Below are 23030 nucleotides of genomic sequence, written 5' to 3' on the forward strand. Positions count from 1 at the left end.
ACTAGAAAAGGAAACAGTGACACCCTCCAACCTCAGTCAGAACCAGAGTGAGGAGAAATTCACAAAGTGGGGATTTATTCACGTAGGAATTCTCCTTCCCAGAAGTATGGGATGAATGAAGCTTTTTATTATGTCGAGGCTGGCTTCATCTGATTTTCCATAGAAAGTGGATAATGCTGCTTGGAGTGAAAAGTGCAGCTGGGACCACAATGCGATAAGCCACGACCTTATCAACTGGTGGAGTAGTGTCAAAGGGCCGAATGTCCCACTCGTGTCCCTCAGCCCTATGTTCTGATGTTCCATTCAGCCCTTCGGGCCTGCTACACAGGGGCAGATCGAGGTCACCCCGATGGTTAGATATAGTTTGGGAAATTTAATTGGAAAATCCAGGCTGAGTCAGGAATTGACCCTCACCTCAATCCCTCTTTTCAGGTTTCCTGTCTCTGTAACTTCTGCTCCAGGTGTGGGTCTTGTTACAGACCCACATTCGCTGTGAATACAGCCTTCTCCCCGCAACCAGCGTGAGCTCAAACAAATCCTCTGCTCTCCCTGAATGCACCATTGTACAACACCATTTTCAGGGAAAAAACCAGTTACTTTCCAGAAGAATAACATAAGAACGTAAGAAATAGAAACAGAAGCAGGCTATTCGGCCCCTCAAGCCTGCACTGTCATTTAATAAGAACATGGCTGAACTACTTCAGTGCTCAACTCCACTTTCCCGCTAACACCTTGGATCCCTCAACTCGCTGATATGTCAAAACCCAATCCAGCCAGTCTGTAAATACATTCAGTGACCCAGTCTCCACAACCTCTGGGTTAGGGAATTCCAGGCATTCACTCTCTTCTGAAAGAAGACGTTTCTTTGTATCGATTTCCCTTATTTTGTATCTCCAACCCTAAGTTCGACTCTCTGCCCTGGAATTGATCCACATTCTCGAAAGCTACCTTGTCAAGCCCCCTCTTTCTCTTGTCCATTTCAGTAATATCATCCACATTCATTTCAACTACAATGAATAAACGCCTCACCATTTTAGATGTACTCAATAATTAATCCCTTTCATTCCAGGAACCCGCCTAATGAACCAACCTAGTTATTTGCTGCATCAGCATGCTGACGTTATGCTTCAGACACAAAAACAATCCCATCCCTTCGCACTGATCCTTTTGCGGGTGTCTTCTCCATTAAGTAGCAGTCTGCCTTTTGGTTCTCAGTGTCATCCTCAAACTCGGATATATATTGCACTCAGCTCCGGCTTTCAGTATAGATTGTAACTAAATCTTGCATTGGACTGATATTTGTGATACTCCAGCAGATAGATTCATCAGGAAGATCCATTAACCCTGACAGTCTGATTTCTATGTGTTAACCAACCGTCATCCCATGCTAATATATTAGCTGTCAAATTATGAGCTTCTGTCTTGTGTAACAAGTTTTTTTTCGTGAAACCTTATGAAAAATCTTGAGAAAGCCTCGTATCTACCAGATCCCCTTTATCATGTCCTTTTTTTACATTCTCAGGGATCTCCAGAAAAAAAACTTTGCATGATTTTACAGGCAAAATGTAGATCGCCTTTCACAAAACCATGTTGACTTTGCATGAAGCTTTTTCTAATTGTCCTGCAATTCCTTCCTTAATAATAGACTCTAGCAGATTCCCAACAATAATATTGAGGCTAAATGGTTACTGCTTTCAGTCTCGCTGTTTTCTTGAAAACAGGCGCCCCATTGAAGGGTCTCCAGTTTCACTGGAAAATTCCTGCAATCCAAAGAGTTATGAAATATTTCTCACAGGAACACCAGTCACTCTGTAACCGCCGCTTTTAAAACCAACTGTGGATTACTGCTGACCTGCGTACCCTTACTCTTATCTGTTTATTAAAAAGCCTTTTTCCTTTTGTTAGAGGCAGTTCACTAACTTCCCTCTTATTGCTATTTTGATTATATCATTGAAATACTTACAGTGCCTTCTAATGTGAGGAATGATATAAAATTCTGGTGTAAATTATCTGTCTGTTCCCTCTAGGCATACCCTCCAAACATCCTCAATATATTTTCCTGACTTCATTTCTACCAAAGGGCATACATTCATCTTGAACTTTCTTTATGTACATATTAAAGCTTGCACTGCTTGCTTTTATATTTCTTGCCAGTTTTCTTACATCATATCTTTCTTCCCTTTTTCCTTGCTTCCTTTGATTCATACAGTCATATCGTGCACAAACAAACCCTTTGGTCCAACTTGTCCATGCTGACGAGGTTTTCCAAACGAAACTAGTCTCATCTGCTTGCATTTGGCCCATATGCTTCTGAACGTTTCCCATTTATATATTTGTCCAAATGTCTTTGAACTGTTGTAGCTGCACTTGCATCTTCCTCTGGCAGCTCATTCCATAAGCAAATTACCCTCTGTGCGAAAATGTTGTCCATTTGTCCCTTTTAAATTTCCTCCTTTTAACCTTAAGCTACGTCATCTATGTTTGGACTCTCCTGTCCTCTCAAAAAGACCTTGGCTATTCTCCCTATCCATGCCTCCCATGATATTAAAACTTCTAGAATGTCACCCCTCAACACTCCATCTGATTCTAGCTTCAAGAGCAAACATTTAAAGATAACCACTGCAAATTTGTAACAGTATTAAAAGTGACAGGTAAACAACACACTGCCCAAACTTCATAATGTAATTTGTTTTTCTCCATGTTACAATACTAAGGCAGCTTGCAATTCTTACTCGTGCTCATGAGACGTCAAGCAAACAAATTCCTTTGTCTAAAGGGGGTGATGATCTCAACAGTGAAAACGTATATTTGGCCAGTTCTATGTTAAAAAAAAACAATTCTTATACCATACGGTCAGCATGCACCTTTAGCAGAGTGAGATGAAGGCTGGGTGTACTTTTTGGATTTGGGATCACAATGTGAATTCAGTGCAAATGGAGAATGGTATCCTTGTCAACCATGGTGGTACATCTTCTAATCGAGTCCTTCTTTTTGAACAGAAACAACAATTTCTTAGCGTTATTGGATATCTGCTTGAATGTCTGCCCAGGTATACCCACTGACCTTCCTCTGGGTCTACTTCCACATCCCGCTTCAGATCAGATGTGAGACAGAAAGCCTTAATTTAGATGTTTAAGTCTTTTCAATCATTCAGGGGGGACTTCTGCATGTAGCTGAACACATGATCAGCGGAAGCTGACTCCATTCTCCCAGTTTCTCCATCTCTGTTGTTTCTGTTTGATGACGCCACATTCCAGTGAACTGCCACTGATGTGACCGCCTTTTCCTTCAAATCAGAAGTCCGCTAATTCCATTGAACAGGGCCTTCAGCTGTGACTATCACAACTCCCGCGCTTCTGTCCTCACTCCGTCCCCTCCTTACCAGAACGATGATAGATCTCCCCTCGTCCTCACTTCTACTGTACTAGAATCCACATTCACAGAATCATCTTCCATCATTCCACCATCTCCAATGGGACAGCACTATCAAACACATCTTCTCTCGCGACCACTGACAGTATTTCATAGGGACCATTTCTTCTGTAACACCCTCCATCATCCTGAACACTTCCCAACTCCCCATGACACATTCCCATGCAATTACAGAAGCTGCAACACATGCCCGTTCACCTCTTCTATCTCCACTGGGAAGTGTAAATTAACAAAAGATGCACAAATATCTTGGTTCTGAAACTACATACGACTGGAATCATTGACACTACAGAGTTCTTAATGAAAGTCATGGAGAGAAGCAGAGTGAAGCACATTCAATTTAAGCACCGAAAGTGGCATAACTGCAAGGGAAAACGTACAGATGAATGTTAGAATTAGAATCGCTACACTGTGGAAACAGGTCCTTCAGCCCAACAAGTCCACACCGATCCTCTGAAGAGTAAACCAAGCACACCCATTTTCTTATCCTATATTTACCCCTGAATAATGCACCTAACCTGCAAATTTTTGGTTTGTGGGAGGGAACCAAAGCACTCAGAAGAATCCCACATGGAGAATGCGCCAGCTCCATAAAGACAGTCGCTAGAGGATGGAATCGAACCTGGGTCCCTAGCGCTATGAGGCAGCAGCACTAAACACTGAGCCGTGTTGCTACCTCACGGAATGCGTTTTGGAGTTTTGAAAAACAAGACAATAAGAGATGTGACACAATTAACAAACGCTGAGAGGAATGAGAATATGAAAATGGAAGTGCTACCACATCAGAAACCAGAGTAGCTCACGGGGTGCAGGTCGATGGGTCTCTGTATGAATTGGGCGATAGACAGCAGAATTGCATTGCAGAAGTTGCAGCGCAAACCCGGGAATTCATGTAATAGTGTAGATCACAATTGGACAGAAGGAGAATTGTACTGACTTACAATCTGTAACTTTTTGCCCAGGATAATTCCTCAGTCCATTATTCTCATTAAGCTGAAGGATGTTTCAGTCACGAGTGGAGGTGAACATACCAGGGTCAGAGCCGTGTGGACCTAAAACTGATGGCAACCCATTTAAAGCTACCACACTTGACTACTCACATACATTGCAAACAACAGGACTAACATCTGATAGAGAGGACGAAATGATTACAAAGCAAACAGATCAGATCGAAGCTCTGCAGTCCTGCCACAGCTAGTCAGAAATGGAGTTGAACTATGAAACTACTGACGAAAGAAGAGGACTCCACAAATATTATTTTTTTAAATTATTCAATGGGATTAGTGTGTCGCTGGATAGGTCATCTTGTATTGCCCGGAGGGTAGTTAAGAGTCAAACACATTACTGTGGGTCTGGAGGTACATGTAGGCCAGAGCAGGAATGAATGGCAGTTTCCTTCCCGAAAGGGCATCTGTGAACAAGATGGGTTTCTCACACAATCAGCAACTGTTTCTTGATCATCATTAGACTCTTAATTCCAAATATTTATTGGATTTGAATTCCACCATTTGCTGTGGCAGTATTCGAACTGAGGTCACATGAGCATTGCCTGGGTTGCTAGACTAACAGCTCAATACCACTAGGTTATTGCTTTGCCATTCCCCGAAAGAATGGAACTTTGCTGCACATCAGTGTAAAAGACAGTATGCAATGTCTGCACCATCCTCAGCCACAAGTATCCCTTAGATGATACCCAACCAATTCGATTTGCTGCATGTGACATGAAGAAACAGCTGAACACAGTAGGTAAGAAAAAGGCAATGGGCCCTGACACCATTCCTGCAATAGGACTGAAGACTTGTGCTGCATAACAAGCCGTGTCTCTGGGAAACTGTTTCATTCCAGCTCCAACTCTGATATCTCCCTGGCAACGTGGAAAATTCCTCAACTATGTCCAATCCCTTAAGAGAAGAATAATTACAATCTGACCATTTACCACCCCCTCAGTCCCATCACGAAAGACAAAAATGTGTGAGTTATTTTTGACAGAGCTGTCAAGCAGCACAGAAATTATCTGCTCATTGTGGTTTCCGATTGGTCCCCATGTGGAGATGGTGCTGTTGTGGAAATGTCACTGGATTACCAATCCCGACCAGGCTAATGCTCTGGCAGCTGGTGGAAGTTAAAAACAACTAATAAAATATCGAAATCTAAAATCTGCTGTCAGTAACAGTGACCTTGAAGCAAAGTCGATTGTAAACACCAATTGCCTTCCCAATGTAATTTCAGGCAGTGAATCTCCCCTGCTTTCCTATTCTGGCCGAAAAGTGCCTCCAGACGATAGACATGTGGCAAACTCTTCAACGGTCTCTAAAATGCCAAGCAAGACATTCTATTGTATCAAACTGTTCCGAGCCCTTAATGGATAAAATTGAACAGAACACCCAGCACCAATCTCGGTATGAGAAAAGGTAATGGGAAACACAGTCCTGTTGATCCAGAAGATGCCTCCTTCCTAACAGCTGAGAGCTTGTGACACAGTTATAGAGTTTTCACACAGACTGCACAGAAACATTGGGGAAGGAATAGGTCATTCAACACATTGAGCCTCCCCCATTCTAGTTTTTGGTCTAACATCTCTTCAATTTTTTTCCCAAACACTGCATACTGTATATCCTTTGAAGTGATTAATTATTGGAACAATGTGAATTACGAACTTCGGTCCATCAATTTTGCTTCCCCATTCAATATAACGATGGTTGATCCTTTCTCCCCACACCAAACTTCTGCTGCAACCTTGTCCCTTTAGTGTCAAGAAATACTTAACGAAATTCAGTGCCTTGCCTTCCACAGGCTTGTGTAGCATAGAATTCCCAGATTCACCAGTCTGTGAGTTCAGACATTTATTCTCATCTCAATGCAGAGTGCCCTGGCCGTACCTAATATTGTGGCTGCTTGTTTTAGACGTCCCAGGAGGTGAATTATCATCCCTGCTTCCAATAAATCTCGCCCTGTCAGAGTATTATATATCTCACTGAGATCTTCACTCATTTTCCTAAACCACATGGAATACAGACTCAGTCGCCCCAAACTCTGCTCCCACAACAAGTTTGTCATCCTATAGATCAGTCTGGTCATTGTTTGCTGCTCTCCCTCAATGTCAGGTTTGTCCTTCATTAGGTAAGGAGACCAAAACTGCACACAATACTGCACAAAGTTCGAGATGGGGTCTCACCAAGGTCAAGTAGAGCTGTAATAAAATACCCTTATTTCTGGACTCAAATTCCCCGGAAATGAAGGTCAACACATCATTTACCTTCCTAACGGCTTTCAGTTGCTCCAATAATGCTTTGAGTGACTGGTGTACAGAGAGATCCAGATCCTTTTCAATGTTACATATACTCAATTGGTGGGTCTATGTACATGGGGCAGCGTGCCAGTGCCAATCCCAGTATTGACGTCTGGCTTCAGAATGCACTGCCGTGAATGGACCTCAGAGTTCAGTGAAGAAGTCAACAAAGTATGCACGTTACTATCTTCATCGACCAACATTTCACATCAATTCCTTTTGAAATGCTAGCCTGATATTATATTTTTCCAACCAAAATGTTCAGTGTTACGTCAATCCACATTGCTGTTCATCTGCCACGTATTTGCCCATTTCCTCCACGTGTCTCAATTACCTTTAACTTCTTTACATCCGCCTCATCCAATCAATTCTCAGTTTGCTACCATCATCAGATTTTGAAACATTCCATTTAGTACCCCAGAGCAGATGTTTAATCTACTTCCTGAATAGATGGGTGCCAAACATCAATTCCAGGATCATCCTGCTCGTAATTGCTTTCCACTCCAAAAAAAAGGAACTGTTTATTCTGACTCACTTTTTCTTTCAGCTCTCTACCATTCTCAACCCATGCCAGTATATTAGATCACACTGTTGCACACTGTTATGGGCCAGGACAGAACACCTCAAGTCTTTTTAAGGAAGTAGTGCACACTCTAACTTTGCTTCTTGCCTTAAGCAGGTGTAAGGAAGATATTCCAGGAGTGACGCAGCTTGTTAAGCCACTTAGTTTTAAATAAAACAGAATTTATTTTCAAGGTTACGGAATGAAACACAAACAGAAGAGAATAGCATGCAGAATAACAACCTATCCGAAAACCCAACAGATTATCCTAACTTAATGATGTAAGCAAATTAAATTCATAAGGAGTGGGTACATGGGAAGACCAAGAACTGACTTTCAATTCAGCCTACATAGATGTGGGGCATTACTGTGTGACATGATTAGGGATGACAATACCAAGAGACAGCCAATTAAAAGCCATTTCCATGCTACTAGTTCCACAGTAGGTAGAACTAAAGTGACTTTTCCCAGCTTTTCTCATTTTAAAGTTTTATAAATAAATATTAAAAAATATTAAAAGTTGGCTACTCAGCTAATCGTCCAGGTGAAGCTTTCTGGTCTTCAGTAGCACTTCATTTCTCAACCGAGAATCTGAAATTGGTTGAAAGCCATTGGGTGGTACCGTGGCAAAGTGGTTAGCACTGCTGCCTCACAGCGCCAGGGACCCGAATTCAATTACTGCCTCAGGCAACTGTTTGTGTGGAGTTTGCAAATTCTCCGCGGGTTTCCTGCGGGTGCTACGGTTTCCTCGCACAGTCCAAAAATGCGCCGGTTAGCTGAATTGGCCATGCTCAATTGCGCAGAGCGAAGGGGTAAATGTAGACAAATGGATCTGGATGGGTTGCTCTTTGGGGGGTTGGTGTGGACTTGTTGGGCCAAAGGGCCTGTTTCCACACTGTAAGTAATCTGTATCTAAATAATCTAAGGTGTTGTTCGAAGTACTTGAAACAATCGCCATAAACACCCCATGGAAAATTCGAAAGGAAAAATCAAACCCAGTTTCTTCCAGGAGAGATATCAGAGAGAGGGGGCGGGGGTATCAGCATGGAACTTCTTCTTTGGCCTGATAGCTTCACAACTGGCTGCCTGCTTTCAGTAAACAGCCAGTCTGTGAAAAATCAGTCCAAACAAATCAAAGCAGAGGGTCTGCGCTGGGAGAACTGGCCACTCAACTTTCATAAGAACAGAAGGACGAGGATCAGGAGTAGGCCATCTGGTCCTTCTAACCCGCTCAGCCATTCTGTAACATCAAGGCTGATCGACTCGTGGACTCATGTCCACTTACCCGCACTCTGACCGTATCCGTTATTTACTTGATTGTTCAAAACATATCTATCTCAGCTCGAAAAACATTTACTGAAGTAGCGTCAACTACTTCACTGGGCAGGGAATTCCATAGAATTACAAGCCTCTGGGTGAAAAGGTTCTGTCTCAATTCAATCCTGAATCTGCTCCCTCTAATATTGAGGTTATTCCATCTTGTCCTAGCTTCACCTGATAGTGGAACCATCCTCTCTACTTTTTTCTGACCTCTTCCCTTCATAATATTGTTTATGTTTCTATAAGATCCTCCCCTCATTCTTCTAAATTCCAATCAATATAATGCTGATCTACTCTGTCTCTGCTCATAAGACAACCCCCTCAACTTCAGATTCACCAGAGTGAATCTCCTCTGCATAACCTCCACTGCCAGTACATTGCTTTGCAAGTAAGGAGGCCAAACCTGCTCACAATACTCCAGGTATGACCTCACCAGCACCCTGTACAGCTGTAACATAACCTTCCTGCTTTTAAATTCAACCCCTTTTGCAATGAAGAACAAAATACCATTTACGTTCCTAATTATTTTATGTACCTGCAGATCAACCTTCTGTGATTCATGCACAAGGACAGCCAGGTCCCTCTGCACAGCAGCATGCTGTAACATTTTTACAATTCAAGTAATAATCCTTTTTACTGGTACTCCTAACAAAATAGATTACTTCATATTTATTAACATTGTATTCCATCTGCCAGACCTATACCCATTCATGCAATGTAACTATTTTCCTCTGCAAAGTTTCACAGTACTCTCAAACTTTGCTCTGCCACTCATCTTCGTGCCATCTGCAAACTTTGTCCAACTACGCATGCTCCCAACTCCACATCATCTTTATAAATTGTGAATAATTCCAACCCCAACACTGATCCCTGAGGCACACCACTCAGCACTGATTGCCAGCCAGGATAGCACTCATTTATACCCACTCTTTGCTTCCCGTTAGTCAACCAATCTTTTATCCATGCCAATACTTCAGCCGTAGCGCCATCCATCTTGATCTTATGCAGCAGCCTACTATGTGGCACCCTGTCAAAGCCTTTTTGAAACCTAGATACACCAGATCCACTGCTGCCTCGTTGTCTATCTTGCTCGTAATGTCTTCGTAGATTTCCAAAAGTTTGTTAAGCATGATCTGCCCTTCATGCATCCTTGCTACATCTGTGCAATGGGCCGTTTTCTATCAAAATGCCTTGCTATTTCTTCCTTGATAATATTGTCAAGGCATCTTCCCCACTACTCAGATGAAGCTAACTGGTTTATAATTCCCCAACTTTTATCTACCTGCCTTTTTAAACAATGGCGTTCCATTTGCTGTTTTCCAATCTACTGGGACTGCCCCAGAGTTCAGCAAATTGTAGAAAATTACCACAAGTGCACTTGTTATTTCTCCTGCTATCTTTTTAGTACCCTGGGATACATTACATCAGGGCCAGGGGATTCGTCTAACCTTATCTCCATTACTCGATTAGCTTGCCCAATGCTACCTCCTCTGTAATAATGATTGTTCACAAGTCCTCACCTACCTTCATCTCTTTGGTAAAAACAAGGACAGCAGATGCTGAAAACCAGATTCTAGAGTGGTGCTGGTAAAGCACAACAGTTCAGAGCATTCCTGATGAAAGGCTTTTGCTCGAAACGTCGATTTTTCTGCTCCTCAGATGCTACCCGAACTGCTGTGCTTTACCAACACCACTCTAATCTAGAATCTTAATCTCTTCGTCGATCACTGGCATGTTATTAGTGTTGTTCGCTATGAAGACTGATACAAAATACCTGTTCAATGCCTCAGCCATTTCATCATATCCTGTAACTAAATGCTCCTTCTTATCCTCTCAAGGACCAACATTGAAGTTAGCCACTCATTTTAATTTTATATATTTAGGGAATCATCTGCTATCTGTCTTCATATTCTGTACTTGTTTTTTTTCGTGTTCTATCTTACTTTTCTTTATAGCTTTTTTCGTGGCTTTCTGTTGATCTTTAAGCTTTTCCCAATCTTCTAGGTTCCTGCTGTTCTTGACCACTTTGCATTCCATCTCTATCAATTTCATAGCCTTGCGTATTTGCTTAGACACCCACGGCAGACTGCCCCTTTTCTGAGAGTCTTTCCTTTTCACTGAATATACTTTTACTTAGGACTTGGAAAAAATCCTTTGAAAATCCTCCACTGCTCGTCAACTCTCACCATAAGGTATTTGTTTCCAGTTGACTTTTGCCAAGTCCTCCCTCCATTCTGTTGTAGTCTCCTTCGTTTTAGCACAGGACCCTGGTATTAAATTTTATCTTCACTCTCCATCTGTGTTTTAAATTCAACCATACTGTCATCATTCCTTCCAAATTGATTCCTAACTAAGAGGTCATTAATTATTCCTGTCTCATTACACAGGACCGGATCTAGCATAGCTCGCTCCTCATTGTACGTGTTTTAATTTTCAACTTGAAAGCATTCCCAAGTTGTCAAACCCAGACTCTTTGGATTCGCTGCTTTTCAGACTGCTATGAAAGAAAAACAAAGACAGCATAACCTTGTTAAAGGAGTAGCATTGTCACAACACTACACTTGGGACATCATCAAAAATGTTTCTGAAAATTCAAATTCACTGCATCTATTGCTTCGCCATAATTTATTTCGCAGTCGGAATCTTCAATATTATTCTCCATTAATAATTTGGTATTGACTTGATCCATGTTCATTACTTTCAAATTAACATAATTCTCAAAGTTCCCTGGCAAAGCGTTCTTTCTAATAGACTCTTGTATTGTCCTGATTGCTTCTCTGGTACTAAGCAGACGGTAATTTCCTGCTGTCTCCCTGCCTCCTTTAGAAATATTGGGATTCCATTTGCTGCTCTCAAATCTGTCAATTCAATCACCTGGAATTTGGAACACGGAAAGCAGAGTATCCATTATTCCCATGGCCACCTTCTTTAGGAATCAGAGATATAGATTATCATTCCATGGGGATTTATCAGATTTCAGTACAAATACTTTCTCCAAAACTGCTTAGTTAGTGATTGATTGTATTTCCTTTCTTTCTCAGTAGACTTCAAATTGTTTGGAAGCATTTTTTTAATATCCTATCATGAAGGCAGAACTGAAGTAAATGCTTCATAGTCTGCCATTTTCCTCCTCTCCATTCGTTGGTTTTGGACTGTAAGGAAGCTACAATTATCTTCTCCAACATTTCACCTTGGTATATTGTACGTTGAGAAGATTTTACATTTCACGCTTGTTAATGTACTCTTCCAAAGTCCATTAGTTGCTGTCTTAAGCTGTTCAATGATTGACCTTCCACAGACATACAATCACAGAAGCATAGACTCTGTACCATCAAAAATACAGCACGATTTATATTATTCGAAATTTCCTACATCAGTCCCGTAGCCATGAATGGTATGACACTTCAAGTGCTCGTCCAAATAATTTTTAATGGTTGTGAGATTACCCGTGATAACTGCCCCACCTTCGGAAGTCCATTCCAGATTCCATGACCCTCTGGGTGAAAAACAATCCCCGAATCATCTCTAAACCTCAAATCCTTCCCTTTAAACGTGTGTTCCCCTGTTCTTGGCCATTTGACTAAAAGGAACAGCTACTGTCTATCTACCCTGTCCATGTCCCTCTAATCTTATCCTTCTGAATCACGTCCCCCTCAGCCTTCTCTCATTCAAACTGAACAATCCGAGCTTATTCAGCCTCTCTCCATAGCTGACATGCTCCATCATTGGAAACATCCAGGTGAATCTCTGCACCCCCTCCAGAATAATCACATCCTTCCTGTAATGTGGCTCCCAGAACTCCACATAGTATTCCATATTGGCCTCAACAAAGTGCTACATCGATCTTGTAATCTATGCCTCGATGAGTAAAGGTTATGCCTACTGCTTCCATTGACTTCTTACGTAACCTTTTATTCTCCCACGTCACATTCAAGAATGTGTGTAAAAGCTCCCTATGATCTTTCTTGTGTGCTACAATTCATTGCGTATTCCCCATTTAGTTCCTTCTGCCAAAGTGCATCACCTCAGTTATCAGACTTACATTCCATCTGCCATTGATCCACCCATCTGACCATTCCATCTGTACCTTACTGTCACATAAGACCTTCCTCCTCACTGCCAATCACCCGGTCAATCTTTGTATCAAACACAGACTTACTTATCACACTCCCACTCCCCCTCTACATCCACACCTGCACCATTTATGAATACCACAAGTAATAATGGACACAGCACTGATCACTCTGGTATACCGGGGACACCGGTCTCCAGTAACACAAACAGCCTTCTAACACCACCTGTCTTGTGCAAAATTTTCTTTAACACTGATCTGAAACACACTGGTGTATAGTTCCCTGTTCTATCTCTACAACCCTTCCTATAAAGGGTGTTCTCCAGTCCTCGGACACCTCACCTGTGACCAGATTCTATTTAAAAATTTGCATCAGCGCCTTTCATCCCTTGTCTCCAACAGCAGCCTGAGATGTAACTGATCTGGACTTGGGGATTGGTCCAATTTTATACCAGTCCATCTTCTTGAGTTCTGTATCTGCCTCCTCCTTTTCCCAAGTAAAACAGACGTGAAATTCTCATATAACAATCAATCAGCGTCTCCAGTTTCAAACACAAATTTCCACCTTGATCTCAGACCAAGTCTCCTCAGCAGTCCATTGTGCCATCTGAGGAATTAATCTGGAGAAAGCCCATTCAATATATGTGATCAGTTTATTTTACTTAGATCACGACATCAAAATTGTACAGGTACAGTCTCCTCAAATCTCTGTGTTACTCGTGCAGAATGTCTTTACTTCTAGTAGGAGCAAATCACTGCAGAAGCAAAATCTGCACTGAGACCAACACATGCTATAGATCACAGTGAGTCAGACAGCGTCCGCAAAGAGAGATTAAGTTAACACTTTGAGTCTAGTTGATTCTTCATCTGTATTCGGATTCCCTTTAAATGAAGGCGTTTAAAGGGAGACAGCACTGAAACCTGTGGCACACCAGCGTACTCCGGGCTGCAGTCACACAAACAACCTTCTACCACCACCTATGTTCTCCAATAGTTTCTCCAGTGCTTACCTTCCCCTGTTTGTATATGTTCCTTCCAATACACTTTGCTTTAATGTTTTCTGCTAACTTACTGCGTGTGCTAATTAAAACTCGTCCTGAATATCTGACTGTACCATATTCACTGATTTGCCATTATTTACAAATACAAGAGATATCTTCAAGAAAAACTTTGTAAATTGTAACTTCCCTTTCATAAGTGCAGAACAATTCACTTGAAATTTGCTATTACTTTCTCAGTGTCCAAAAAGATCTTCGTTCCAATAGGTTGAAACAGATTCCCTACTGCGGATAACAACTAACTGGCCTGTAGTCCTTCACTCTCCCACTCCTTCCCTTCGTTAATCATTTGAATGCATTTATAACCATCTGAAGTGAATACAGAAAAGTACAGTTGTCCCTATTGTAATCAACATGTGTATTGCTGTTTTCTCTGAAATTTCAGTTTGAATTATATCCCGTCTGTCAGACTGATCAATCCTCATCCCAGTTCTGTTTCCAAATACAACTTCATAACTGTATATGAATTATTTTAGTCTTTAGTTACAAAGATCCCGTGGTGACCTGGTATTTCTGGGAGATTTTCTGGAAGTCATCTTTGAAGACAGATGCAATTAACTGTTTAGTCTCCTTGTCATTTTTCTGTTCTCTACAATAAATTATTGTATCCAGACATACGCTGTGTCACATTTGATCTTGATTTCATTTTCCTTTCAAGTACCAACAGACGCTTTTCGCCAGTATTTACAATTAACAAAGAAAATCACAGAACAGGAACAGGCCCTTCAGTCCTCCAAGCCTGTGTCGATCCAGATCCTCTATCGAAATCTGTCGCCTATTTTCTAAGGATCTGGATACCTCTGCTTCCTCATATTAAATGACGCTATCGTCCCCACCTCTACTACCTCAGCTGGCAACGCATTCCAGCCACTCACCACCCTCTGCGCAAAGAACTTTTCGAGCATATCTCCAATAAAGGTTTCCCCTTTCATCTTGAATTCTTGAGCCCTAGTAACTGAGTCCCCCACTCTGGGAATAAGCTTCTTGCTATCCACCCTGTTTACATCTCTCAAGATTCTGTAAATCTCAATAAAGTCCTCCCTCAACCTTCTTCTTTCTAATGAAATTAATCCTAATTTACCAAATTTCTCTTTATATGTCGTTCTCACCATAATAGGCAACATTCTGGTGAAAATCCTCTGCCCTCTTTCCAAAGCATCCAGAACCTTTCAGTAATGTGGCAACGAGAACTGTCTGCAGTATTCCGAATGTGACCGAACCAAAGTCATACACAACTGTAATACGGCCTACCTACACTTGAACGCAATAGATTCCAACAGATTCCCTCCTGTTGGTGACGGGTTAACTGGTCTGTGGTTCTCCACTTCTTAAATTGTTAGAATGCAGGAAGGAAGTGTGCTGTATGCCTTCTTGATCATTCTATCGACCTGCCACTTTCAGCGAACAATGGACCTGAACACCCGGATCTCTCTGCACATCAATTTTCCCCAGGGCTTTTTCCAGTTATTGCACAATTAGTTCTCGAATTGGATCTTCCAAAATGCATCACCTCACATCTTCCTTTTCGCCACCCAACTCTCCAATCTATTTACATTCAGCTGTGTTCTCTGACAGTCCACTCAACTTCCTGCTACTCTACCAATCTTCGTGTCATCTGCAAACTTGCTAATCAGACCACCTATACCTTCCTTCAGATCATGTAGTATATCACAACAAACAGTGGTCCCAGCACGGATCCTGTGAAATACCACACAGAACAATTGTCCATTTTGAGAAACTCCCTTCCATTACGACACTCTGTTTCCTGTTGCCCAGCCAGTTCTCTAATCAATCTAGCTAGTACACCATGGACTTCTGCGACTTCACCTTCTCCATCAGTCTATCTCATCAAACGCCTTACTGAAGTCCATGTACATGACATCTACATCCCTTTCTCCACTATCAACTTTTTCATTCCTCAAAGAATTCTATTACGTTTGCTAAGATGTGACCTTCCCTGCATAAACCATGGAAGGTCTTGTGTGGAGTCCGACTTTTTTCACCCTGGAGTCATACTGGTTTTATTTCCACTGCAAGACTTTATAAAATGCCACATGATTGGCTGCGTACAAATTGAATGTTGTTTTGAACAAAATACAATCTATCCACAAATATAAAACTGCAAACGCAAATTAGCCCCCCAGATTTATAGGTGTGTCTGTGCGAGAGATGCAGAGTGTGTATGTGGCGGGGGGTGGGGGGAGGATGGGGGTGGGGTGCGAGTGAGAGAGAGAGGGTGTGTATGTTTCTTTCCATGTGTGTGAGCGAAAGAGGGTGTGTGTGCGTGTATGTTTAAGGATGAGAGTGAGTGTCTGTGCTACTTTAAGACCAGACAGATTTAGCAGATCCCTTTCCCCAAACACGCCCAGTCCGTGGTTTCAGAGCGTCCATGCTCTGCAGCCTCTGCTCCATTTGTTGTTCATGTTACAGACACTGATGCTATAACTACAGTCCCAATGCTTCATCCAGAGTTGGGTCACCAAATCCTCAGGTCTCCATGAACGTCTGAGGTAGCTCACAGCACAACCTCCAGAAAACCATCCCCATCCCCATCCCCTCCACTAACTTTTCAATAACAGGAGACAATCAGACTTCCCTCCACTAAAAGTGAGATATCTACTCCTTGATAATTATACTTTAGGGTCCTCCTCTTGTTCCTGACCACGTGATCAGCTGAGAGGGACAAACACAGGCGACAGTAGACAGTAGACAGTAGACAGGCACAGACCAAATTTTAAAGTCATGAGTCAAAGATGCTGAAACTCCCTGTCCAACATGGAGCACAACTTGGTACGCACTGGGAAGTGAGTAATAACCCGAAACACAACCCCCTGTCTATGGAGCACCACATGGGACACACCAGCAAGTGAACAACAGCCCAGCACACACACTGCTGTCCAACATGGAGCACGACGTGGGGCACACCGGGAAGTGAACAGCTGCCCTGAATACACACGCACCTCTTCATGAAGCACCTTAAGGCACACACCAGGAAGTGAACAACAGCACAGCACACCCTCCCCTGTCCATGGAGTAACACATGGGACACAACGGGAAGTGAACAATAGCCTGACGCACACCATTACATTATTTCTGAAATTCATGATGCCAGCATTCGATACAATACACAACGAAAAACCAAGGCCAGGGAAAGAATCAGATGGACAGAGACATTCACATTAAAGATAGAAACGGAAGGTGTAATATTTTGTTAAGGCAAATTGTGTTAGCACTTATAGGTAGCATCCTGGGAAGTGTTTTCAAACACAGACAGGTACATACAAATTAAAGAAGCCCTGCAGTGTGGAACCAGGCCATTTGGCCCACCGAGCCCACAATGACCCTCCTGATAACATCCTGAGCAACAAACTGAAACGTTACCCCGGTAACTCTAAATTTTCCACAGACAATCCAACGAACCTGCACATCCCTGGATCAGTGGAACAATTTATTGAGGTCACTGAATCTAACCTGGACATTTTTGGCTGTGAGAGGAAAACCAAACACCCAGAGGAAACTCACGCACACACAAGGACAGCGTGCAAACACCACACAGAATGTCACCAAAGGGTGGAATCGAACACAGGTAATTGATGCGGTAAGGCCGTATTGCTATCCACTGTGACACTCAATGACCAGCTGCGCGAGAAACTGCATCCTCCCACTTTCTCTGAATCTGTCACATCTGTTCAAATGATGCCGAATTCCAATGTGGTGCTTCCAACAAGCCTTCCTTTACCTCCACAGGGCCTTAAGCTGTGACTGACACACTGCCTGATCTTTGCCCTCACCCCTTCCCCTCTTCCCAGATCAAGTTGTTCATTAATACTGCAACATGCAAGATAATTGCTGATCTAAAATAAAACAAAGAGCTGCATATACTAGAGATCAAAAACAAAAGCTGTTCTGATGAAGAAATCCCAAATTAAAAATGTTGACTCACTCTCTTCCTACAGAGGATTAGGAAAAAGTGAATTCTGAAGTAAATTCATGATGAAAGGCTGATGACCGAAACATAGACTTTCCCGCTCCTTGGATGTGCCCTAACCTGCTATGCTATTCGAGGGTCAAACTTCCGACTTTCTTCCTTCAAATAGTACCAGACCCGTCGGGTTTTGCCTGCAAACGCTTGTATATCTAATCTCCTGTTTAGAACGTACATTTTTTCCCTGCAGTATTGACTTCCATACACATCTCCCACCAGTATTTGCTTGTACTTCTTGTTTATAATCTCTAGTCAAATTGTTCCTGTGTAATCTGATTGCTGGGGTGAGATGAATGGTAGATTCAGCGAGATCTTTCCTGAAGCCTTCCTTCACATCACAAAACCTCGCTGCACTTTGTTCGAACAATATATGAATTGGAAAGACAGAGAAGAATATGGGCCAAGTGCAGGGAATTGCGGTTAATGTGGACGGACATTTTGGTTGGTATGGACCAGTTTTGGCTGAAGGTCCTGTCTCCGTGCATGACTGTAAATGAAAGTGGTTTTGGGTATAGACAGAGAGGGTGAGATTGAGCAACAATATCATGGAAGGATGTGCTCACATGTTTCAGAATGCTGAGATATAGACATTTCGATAGCATCCAGTAAAATACGCCAGTATTACCAGGAATGATGGTGAACAGAATATAGGTGTGAGTTCAGATGATGGAGAGTTTTGGATGAGGATTTGTTCTGCAGCTCTGTAAATGTGAATGGGGTCAGCAGAGTGTTCAACTTATCCGTCTGAATCTAACAATAATTTATCTTTGAGTGATTTCCATTGAGTGTGACAGGGGGATTCTTTGCACGAGGCCAAACTAGTTTTCTGGTGCTATCTTACCGAACTCACCTCATTAACTACCCACCCTAACCCATGGTGTCACTCTCATTCAATGTTAACCCGATTCTTCCACCCACTTTGGCTGGAGGTACCCACTATCTCCCAGATGCCACTGGATATTCCATTATTGCTGGCACTCGTGCCATCTTTAAAAGGACAATGGGCACTCGATTGAGCTTTCCTCAGTTTGGAGCTGTCATGTACGTTTTACCCAGAGCATAGCAGATAAGGGTCAATTACCCCACGGTTTGTCAACAGAGTCACAGATATCCTGGCGGATTGTTTAGTACATCTCTTCCCTAGTACCACCAGACCCACCAAGCATGATCTGAGCTCACCACCCAGCTCAGTGCAGTATCTGAGATCAGTAGCAATGACCAGCACTTCAGGACAAACATCGATAACATTCCCAACTCTGTGAGGATAAGGGGCATCGTATGCTGTTTGTCCCTCACACTCAATGTATGTCTGTTCCAGCACCGACATCCGAACAAGGCTCATGCTCCACCACTCTCACTCTTGCATACAGCACGCCCCCCCCCCCCCCCCACCCCCGTGTCTCTTTCCTTTGTAATATCTCCACAGATTGTAGAATTCTCCAGAGAATGTTGATTATGGAATGTTCTACATAATATTCCAAATAATTCCCAGTTTCAGGAAAATGACAGTGCCCCAGTGTGTAAAACATGAGGTAAAGGAACAGTGTTTTTTTTAAATCATATGCAATTAAAATTCACATTGAGTCCATTTCGCCCTTCAAATGTGCTGTACCATTTAATAAGATGGGTGGTGATCTGACTGTCTCCTGAGCTTCACGTTGCAGGAACTTTCAATCATTCAGCCCCCTGGTTTCCTGTCACAACCAGACGACACTCACGCACTTTCTACCCTGGGCTTGTTCAAGCATGTGTTCGGGAGGCATTTCCCATGGGGACCAACCCTCCAAAAAATATGTTCCATCAGCTTTTTACTTTCATACAATGCTTCACAGAGACCAATCAAAAATGTACTCATATTGTATAGTTATCGACATCCAATCACAATTAGTAATTCCGGTTATTTCACTTGGTTCAACTTATTCAACCAAAGATAGCATCCAATCAACTCTCTCGTTATAACGTACAATTTCCAGCGGAGATTTTTCCCCCTCAGCAACTATCTTGACCGTTATCTGAATTGTACCTTTTTTTCCCTTCTTATCAAAGTTTATATTTTACATTGACTTTGGCTATTTCTATTTATAGCAGTTACACAGTCTCGCAATCTGTTGGCTGGATGGATGGCTTGTGATGCAGAGGAAAGCCAACAGCGCATGTTCAGTTCCCCACACAGACAGAGGTTGCTCCGAAGGGCACACCCTCTCAACATCATCCTGTCACCCGAGGTGTGATGACCCTTAAGATAAATCATAATTTGTATTCTATCCATGTTAACATTTTAATTTTTTTCAAAAATATTTTTATTCAGAGAAAATTAGTTTAATGCTTCAATGAACAAATAAGTACCCAACTCAAAAAGCAATGCAAATTGAACACAATTACATCCATGGGCATGTATCGAAGTAAAGGTAAATCAATGGGCCGAAGAAAAATAAAAAATAAAAAAGGAATACTGGAACTCATTATAACAAAACTATAGCTCTCAACCTTCAAGAGCGTTAATTAATACACGTTCATTTGTTCGTAATTCTTCCTCTCTGGACATTAGATTCATTAGTCAATTTCGTCATAGCTATATTAGCCTGTAACTTGGTAATTCAAAAAGGGCTGTCATGTCGAATAAAAATCCTCTATTGTATGGTGCAAAATACCTTTTAAAAAGTCCAAAGGGCTATGCTCCATGACAAGGTTACGACAAGCCAATAGACCCACGGGGTTTTCAGACACCCAACTCAACAGAACTTTTTTTTTTCTGAACTCAGAGAGTGAGGGTATTGAAGTATTTTTTCCTATGCACATCTGAGTAAGGTAGACTGGGCAGGCCCAGGAAAAGGGAAACCTGAACCATCTCCAATTCTGTCCGCAATATCCTGTCCATCGCAGAGAACACACCGCTCCTATAGCGCCGGTGGATGGTCAACAAGCAATGAGTAAGAGTGTCCATAGTCATTTTGTATTTAAGACATACTCCCACTTGAATTTTGAGAGAGTGTCTGGGGCCAGATAGACTCTATGATGAATCTTCAACGTCAGGGCAAAAGTCTTCTTACAGATTGAATTACTTCTTGTATTTTCACAAATATCCTCCCCTGTGTCCGAAGAGATCTGAACCCCCAAAGTTGTTTGCAGACCTCATAAAGGCACAAAGTCTCGTCTAAGGGGTCACTCTGCAACAAATGATAAAGGGTACTGACAGAGAGTGTGTTCTTAGCAATAAGCACCCTCTTTTCTGTATCGGATCTGTACGGGTCTATTAAAAGCGTGGTTCTTTTCTGAATAACATCTCTGATCTGATAAAAAGAAAACAGAACAGATCTCTACTCGGTAGTCATTAGTTACGACTTATTTTGATCAAAGGACATCATTGTTTCTCCCTCAGATAAATCATCCAAGCAAGATAAACCAACTGGTTGTCCATAGTTTAAACATGGAATCCAGTATTCCCCGTCGGAAACATGGTACACCACGTTTTGGGGTAAGAAATGGGGTTTGGCTTTTTTGCCCTCGATCGGACACATTAGAGTCCCTACTTTAAAATTATTGATATTTATTGGGAAATGGTAATACTTCGTAACTGTCCTCATTTTGTCTATGAGTAGCAGACTACTAAGGGAGTACTTTGCCTGAGAAGATTCAATATCTAACCATATTGATGCCGAAGCCTCACTAACATCGGGTAAAGAAGAGCGTAATTGATAGCTTTTAATATCCGGGAGATCTACTCCCCACAAACTGTTGGGGTCGTTGTAATTTGGTTAACTTGATAAGGGGTTGCTTATGGTGACAAATCAGAGCTACATCATCCATTTAGTCTCCTAAATATCTGTCTGGGAAACATCAAAGAAAGCAGTCACACGGGGTATAGCAAACAAGGGAGGGAATTCATTTTAATAAGAGCTATCTAACCCAGCCAGGATATTGGAAATGTCTCCCATTTTCGAAGGTCTTGTTTAATTTTGTCAAACAAATGGACAAATACCGCGTTAAATATAAGTTCAAAGATAGGATTAATGAATATACCTAAATAGGGAGCATCCCCATTACCCCGGGACCATTGAAAAGGAAATCAGGATTCTCCCACGGCATCAGGTATTTCCCTGACTTCGCCCAGAGGCATGGCCTCTAACTTTGTAAAATCAATGGTATTGCCGGAAAAGACACCAAACGAACTGATGCATTGCATCAGGTGAGGGACCAAAACTATGGGATTTAACAAAAATTTAAGACAATCATCTGCAGACAATGTAATCTTACGTGACTTCTATCCCACTTCTGGGGCAGATATGTTGGGGTCCCTGCAGATGCCCTTCGCCAGTTGCTCAATCACTATCGTAAACAACACTGGGCGTAAACAACCTTGTCGACTGCCTCTAGAAATAATAATTTTACAGGATCGCACACAGAGTGTCACTTTCAAGGACCCTCACCCACTTGATAAAAACTTTGCTGAGACCAAACCATTCTAACGTATAGAAGAGATACAGCTACTCAACCCAAGCAAATGTCTTCCATGCATCATAAGAGATCATTAATAGCTGCTTAATTTGCTGTTGACACGCTTGGATCATATTGAGTAATCTGCTAACATTGTTGGAATATCTGCAGCCTTTTATAAGCTGGTTTGGTATACCTTGACAATGGAAGGATAAATAGTTTCCATCCTCAATGTGAGGGACTCAGACAGAATTTTGAAATCAATATTTCGAAGTGAGATAGGCCGATAGGAAGCACAATCTTTCGGTGTCTTCCTTTTCTTCAGAATAAGAGAGATATGAGCCTCTCTTAAGGATGGTGTGATGCAGTCGTGACTGTGTGAGTGATGAACATAGTAAGCATCGGCTCTGACAACAGGTTTATAAATTCCTCATAAAACACACGTGGACATCTGTCAGGACCGGGCGCCTTTCCGCCTGGAAGCTGCTTTACACCCTCCAGCACTGACAGTGGTGAATGAAGGCAAGACTCTTATTCGGGGGTTACCCCTGGAAGGTCCAAGTTCTTGAAGAAAGATTCCAGCTTAATCCATCTATCCTCATAATGCTCAATCTGATATAATTCAGAGTAAAATCTCCGAAATGCTGTTTTAATTTTTATGGGATCGCAGGAAAGGGTCCCAGTACCTTCCCTAATTGAGGTAATGGCATTGGGGCTCTCTTTTTCATCGCAAGATAGGCTAACTTCTTGCCCGGTTTTGTTTTGCAAAAGTAAGTTCGTGCTTGGCTGTCTGTGTGAGCATGGAATTCACAGCAAACCGAAGCGTTGTGATCCTCTACAGCCGAGCCACCGAGGGTCTATCACAGTGTGCCCTCTCG

The sequence above is a fragment of the Chiloscyllium punctatum genome, chromosome 16, assembly GCF_047496795.1.
Source record: "Chiloscyllium punctatum isolate Juve2018m chromosome 16, sChiPun1.3, whole genome shotgun sequence".
Lineage (NCBI taxonomy): Eukaryota > Metazoa > Chordata > Chondrichthyes > Orectolobiformes > Hemiscylliidae > Chiloscyllium > Chiloscyllium punctatum.